Source organism: Nerophis ophidion, linkage group LG18 (genome assembly GCF_033978795.1).
Source record: "Nerophis ophidion isolate RoL-2023_Sa linkage group LG18, RoL_Noph_v1.0, whole genome shotgun sequence".
Lineage (NCBI taxonomy): Eukaryota > Metazoa > Chordata > Actinopteri > Syngnathiformes > Syngnathidae > Nerophis > Nerophis ophidion.
Genome location: NC_084628.1, coordinates 41,040,157 through 41,046,156, shown reverse-complemented (window position 1 = coordinate 41,046,156; position 6,000 = coordinate 41,040,157).

Genomic DNA, 6,000 nt, shown 5'->3' with positions numbered 1-6,000 from the left:
ATCACATCATGTGTTGTATTCATTATAACACTTAAATAAGGCTTTTAAAGTCACTATGATAGTAGGCTAATATAGACACTTACATAATGTGTTGCCTTCATTATAACAATTATATAATTATTTTAAAGTCATTTTGATAGTAGGCTAATACAGCTAATATAGACACTTACATCATGTGTTGCCTTTAATATAACGCTTATATAATTATTTAAAAGTCATCTTGATAATGGGCTAATATAGCTAATATAGACATTTATGTCAAGTGTTGCCTTCATTATAACACTTATATAAGGCTTTTAAAGTCATTTTGATAAAAGGCTAATATAGACACTTACATCATGTGTTGTCTTCATTATAACACTTATATAAGACTTTTAAAGTAATTTTGATTGTAGGCTAATATAACTAATATAGACACTTATATCAAGTGTTGCCTTCATTATAGCACTTATATAAGGCTTTTAAAGTCATTTTGATAGTAGGCTAATATAACTAATATAGACACTTATATCAAGTGTTGCCCTCATTATAACACTTATATAAGGCTTTTAAAGTCATTTTGATAGTAGGCTAATATAACTAATATAGACACTTACATCAAGTGTTGCCTTCATTATAACACTTATATAAGGCTTTTAAAGTCATTTTGATAGTAGGCTAAAATAGCTAATATAGACACTTACTTCATTTGTTGCCTTCATTATAACACTTATATAATACTTTTAAAGTAATTTTGATAGTAGGCTAATATAACTAATATAGACACTTACATCATGTGTTGTCTTCATTATAACACTTATATAAGGCTTTTAAAGTCATTTTGATAGTAGGCTAATACAGCTAATATAGACATATCATCTGTTGCCTTCATTACAACACTTATAAAATTATTTTAAAGTCATTTTGATAATGGGCTAATATAGCTAATATAGACACTTATATCATGTGTTGTCTTCATTATAACGCTTATATAAGGCTTTTAAAGTCATTTTGATAGTAGGCTAATACAGCTAATATAGACACTTACATCATGTGTTGCCTTCATTACAACACTTATAAAATTATTTTAAAGTCATTTTGATAATGGGCTAATTTAGCTAATATAGACACTTACATCATGTGTTGCCTTCATTATAACACTTATATAAGGCTTTTAAAGTCATTTTGATAGTAGGCTAATACAGCTAATATAGACACATCATCTGTGGCCTTCATTACAACACTTATAAAATTATTTTAAAGTCATTTTGATAATGGGCTAATATAGCTAATATAGACACTTACATCATGTGTTGCCTTCACCATAACACTTATGTAAGACTTTTAAAGTCATTTTGATAGGAGGCTAAAATAGCTAAAATAAACACTTACATCATGTGTTGTCTTCATTATTCATTATAAATTAGACTTTTAAAGTCATTTTGATAGTAGGCTAAAATAGCTAAAATAAACACTTACATCATGTGTTGTCTTCACTATAACACTTATATAAGACTTTTAAAGTCATTTTGATAGTAGGCTAATATAGACACTTACATCATGTGTTGGCATCATTGAAACACTTATATAAGACTTTTCATTTTTTTGAGGCTACAGACAATTTTTTTTCCCCTGGTATTTTTGGTCCAATACGCCTTTTTCAACATTTGGCATATAAAATGTAGTAACAGGCACATGTATAATAACATTTAATACGTACAAGGTTTGGTGGCCAACAAGAGTCAGACTGGGATCCAGCCAGGCGATGTTTCGACTCCAGACAAGTGCAACACATAACAGAATCCCACCCCCCCATGACATCAACAACAACAACAAAACCTACACTAAATCCAGCCGTATTGTTACACGCCGCCAACACTCCCAGACATTTCCCACGCATAATCTGACTTGAGGTGAGAGATGAGCGGATTAGCCAGCCTGTAATCCATGCAGGTGCAGCCGTGGCCTCGGGTCCTCACTCAAGTCTATCTTTAGTATGCAGCAAGAAATGGAGCATGCTGCCGCTCTTGGGGGATTTCAGTCGCCAGAAATAGACCTTAAAAAAAACAGATCAATAGGAAAGTGTTTTTGTGGGGAGAAAAGGTGACATGAACCATCAATCAATGTTTATTTATATAGCCCCAAATCACAAATATCTCAAAGGACTGCACAAACCATTACGACTACGACATGCTTGGAAGAACCCACAAAAGGGCAAGGAAAACTCACACCCAGTGGGCAGGGAGAATTCACATCCAGTGGGACGCCAGTGACAATGCTGACTATGAGAAACCTTGGAGAGGACCTCAGATGTGGGCAACCCCCCCAAATAGGGGACCGAAAGCAATGGATGTGGAGCGGGTCTAACATGATACTGTGAAAGTTCAATCCATAGTGGCTCCAACACAGCCGCGAGAGTTCAGTTCAAAGCGGATCCAAGACAGCAGCGAGGAAACCATCTCAAGCGGAGGCGGATCAGCAGCGTAGAGATGTCCCCAACCGATACACAGGCGAGCGGTCCATCCTGGGTCTCGACTCTAGACAGCCAGTACTTCATCCATGGTCATCGGACCCTCCTCCACAAGGGAGGGGGGGACATAGGAGAAAGAAAAGAAGCGGCAGATCAACTGGTCTAAAAAGGAGGTCTATTTAAAGGCTAGAATATACAGATGAGTTTTAAGGTGAGACTTAAATGCTTCTACTGAGGTAGCATCTCGAACTGTTATTCCAGACGGAAAACGCTCTATAGCCCGCAGACTTTTTTTGGGCTCTAGGAATCACTAATAAGCCGGAGTCCTTTGAACGCAGATTTCTTGCCGGGACATATGGTACAATACAATCGGCAAGATAGGATGGAGCTAGACCGTGTAGTATTTTATACGTAAGTAGTAAAACCTTAAAGTCACATCTTAAGTGCACAGGAAGCCAGTTGTTATCGAGCTGGGAAAATAGGTTCAACCTTTTTTTGTTGTTCCCCATTAATCCCAGTGTCACTTCCTCCCCCTTCCCGGCTCGCTCACTTCCACAATTTCCCATTTTCTAATTGTCTGCTTTTAATTAGCCGGCACGCCGCGGTGACAGTGAGGCAATTAAAAGCCAAATGGAAAGTGATAGTCGGTGCGGGTGTTATTTCAGAGGCTTGTTTCACAGGAAAAGGAACACAGCGTTCGACGTGCTCGTTATATAAGAAACATTCTCACTGGGAGTCTTTTATTTTTTTTTGGAGTCGTACATAACATAAAAGGTGTTGCTGATACATCATTTTTAGGGTCCTTGGCCCACGGCAAAGGACTCCACAGGTCAATTGAAAAGTTGCTCGCCTGCAGAAAAAGTGTGGGCACCCCTGGGGTAAGGAGTGGGAGGGCACTTCAGGTTGATGTGTAAATACTTTTGGGAATATAGCGTATTTGTCGTGTACATGTATGTCAAACAACAAGGCTTGTTCCTGCCCCCCCTGTGGAGTCATCAATAAAGCAGTGTTTACTTGTTTGGATCACTCCACTTTGCTGCGATGCAAGCAAACGACTCCCCGCAGGAAATACAGCTGTGATTTCCCTAATTACCGAGCGGCGCGCTCCATGACGTCTCCGCTCACCTGCTTGGCCCGGCTTCCCACCTTCACACGTGTTCGCTTCTCCAGAAGACACGGACAGACATTTATGTAGCAAAGCAGCACAGGATTCATATGAGTCAAAACAACAATAAGAATTAAAGCTGCAAGCAGCGTTGGTCGGGTCCGCCTTTGGCTGCTGCCCCCGAGACCCACGGCCGGATAAGCGTTAGAAGACGCCTTGGAGCCACTATTTTGAGAATCTAATGCATTGTGAAAGTAATGCAGTTGTTGTATTGAAGTGAAAATATCAAACTTCCTGTTGATTTTTGCTAAAGTATGTTAATTATTCAAATGTAGGTCTAAGTGAGACCTACATAGTGTTTTTTTGTTTCATGTCTCTCTGACATTCCTACCGGAAGTTACAAGCAGTTTTGTCTGTGTTTTCTTCCTAGGAGCAGTTTGTCCGTGTTGTATTCCTAGGGGGGCGGTAGAGCGCAATTTTGAGTTTTGAGGTTAGGTTTTTTCATCAGATCGCAATGTTTGCCAGACCTGATGTGTGTGTCGAGTTTGGTGAGTTTAGAAGCATTTTAAGGGGGTCAAATGACAGCTCAAAGAGGCAAAAATGACATTTTTTAGGAGACTTTGCACAGGGGTTCTTTGAAGGCGCGTAAAATCAAAACCTGAGAACTTATCAAAACTCTGTTCTATACTTTTAATCAGAAAGGTTCAATCTCTCTCCTGTGCGAGTTTGAAGCCAAAACAACAAACGCACTCAGAGGAGATAATGTTTGAAGAAAGGTGACCGGTTTTTACAAAACTTTTGTTTTGAAGGGGGGATTGCAAACTTCCTGTTGATTTTTGTTGGGGGTTGTCAATCTATGAAAGGTAGGTCTAAGCGAGACCTACAGAGAGGTTTTTGTTTCATGTCTCTTCGACATTCTTACCGGAAGTTACAATCAATTTTGTCTGTGTTTTCTTCCTAGGAGCAGTTTTTTCAGTGTTTTATTCAAAAATAGCGCTAGAGCGCAATTTTGAGTTTTGGGGCTTGTTTTTTTCATTAGATCGCAATATTCGCCAGTCCTTATGTGTGCGCCAAGTTTGGTGACTTTTGAAGCATTTTAAAAGGGGTCAAATTACAGCGCAAAGAGGCAAAAATTGCATTTTTTGCGAAAATTTTATTTTGAAGGGGTTTTTGCCAAATTTCTGTAGATTTTTGCTGAAAGAAGTGAGTCTATGAAAATTGAGTCTAAGTCAGACCTACATAGGAGTTTTTGTTTCATGTCGCTATGACATTCCTAACAGAAGTTACATGCAGTTTTGTCTGTAATTTTTTGCCAGGGGGCGCTAGAGCGCAAATTTCATTTTGGGGGATTGGTTGCTTAATATGTTGGGAAGGTTTGCTATACAGACGTGTGTGTCAAATTTGGTGAGTTTTGAAGCATGTTAAGGGGGTCAAATTACAGCGCGTAGGTGCGTAATAATAATAAAACACAGCAGTTTCAATAGGGTCCTTGGCCCATGGCAAAGGACTCCTGTGGAGTCCTTTGCCATGGGCCAAGGACCCTAATAAAGATTTCTCCACGTAGAAGTAATAATCAACTTAAAGTGCCCTCTTTGGGGATTGTAATAGAGATCCATCTGGATTCATCAACTTCATTCTAAACATTTCTTCACAAAAAAAACTACTCTAACATCAATATTTATGGAACATGTCCACAAAAAATCTAGCTGTCAACACTGAATATTGCATTGTTGCATTTCTTTTTACAGTTTATGAACTTACATTCATATTTTGTTGAAGTATTATTCAATAAATATATTTATAAAGGATTTTTGAATTGTTGCTATTTTTAGAATATTTAAAAAAAAATCACACGTAGGTACGCGTACCCCCATTTGAGAACCACAGTTCTATTGGGTTCAGGTCAGGACTCTGTGCAGGCCAGTCAAGTTCATCCTGGACAGTCCAAACTGTTCCCACAAAGTTGGGAGCGCGGAATTGTCCTTTCACTGGAACTAAGGGGCCAAGCCCAACTTTTGAAAAAACAACCCCACACCATAATTCCTCTTCCACCAAATTTCACATTTGGCACAATGCAGTCCGAAATGTACCGTTCTCCTGGCAACTTCCGAACCCAGAATATTTAGGAGCGAGGAAATTTCCCTGTTGACAGTTGGAAATATATTGATTGTTTGCCGTTTGTAATCACAGGTGAGGTGTACAGCAGTTTGATCAATGAGATGAGATTTGGGCCAAATCCAAATTTTCCAAGACTTGCAAATTCATACCCAACCCATCAAAAGCTTTTTCTGCGTCGAGCGTGGTAATCACCTCAGGGACCCCACTGGAGGCGGGAGAGTGGATAGTGTTTTCAAGTCAGCCACTGTTTGTAAAAGAATGGCGCCCTAAGATGGTCTCTAGAAACCATGTCATGCATATTGTCTTCCAGTTGTAAAGCCAGGGGTTT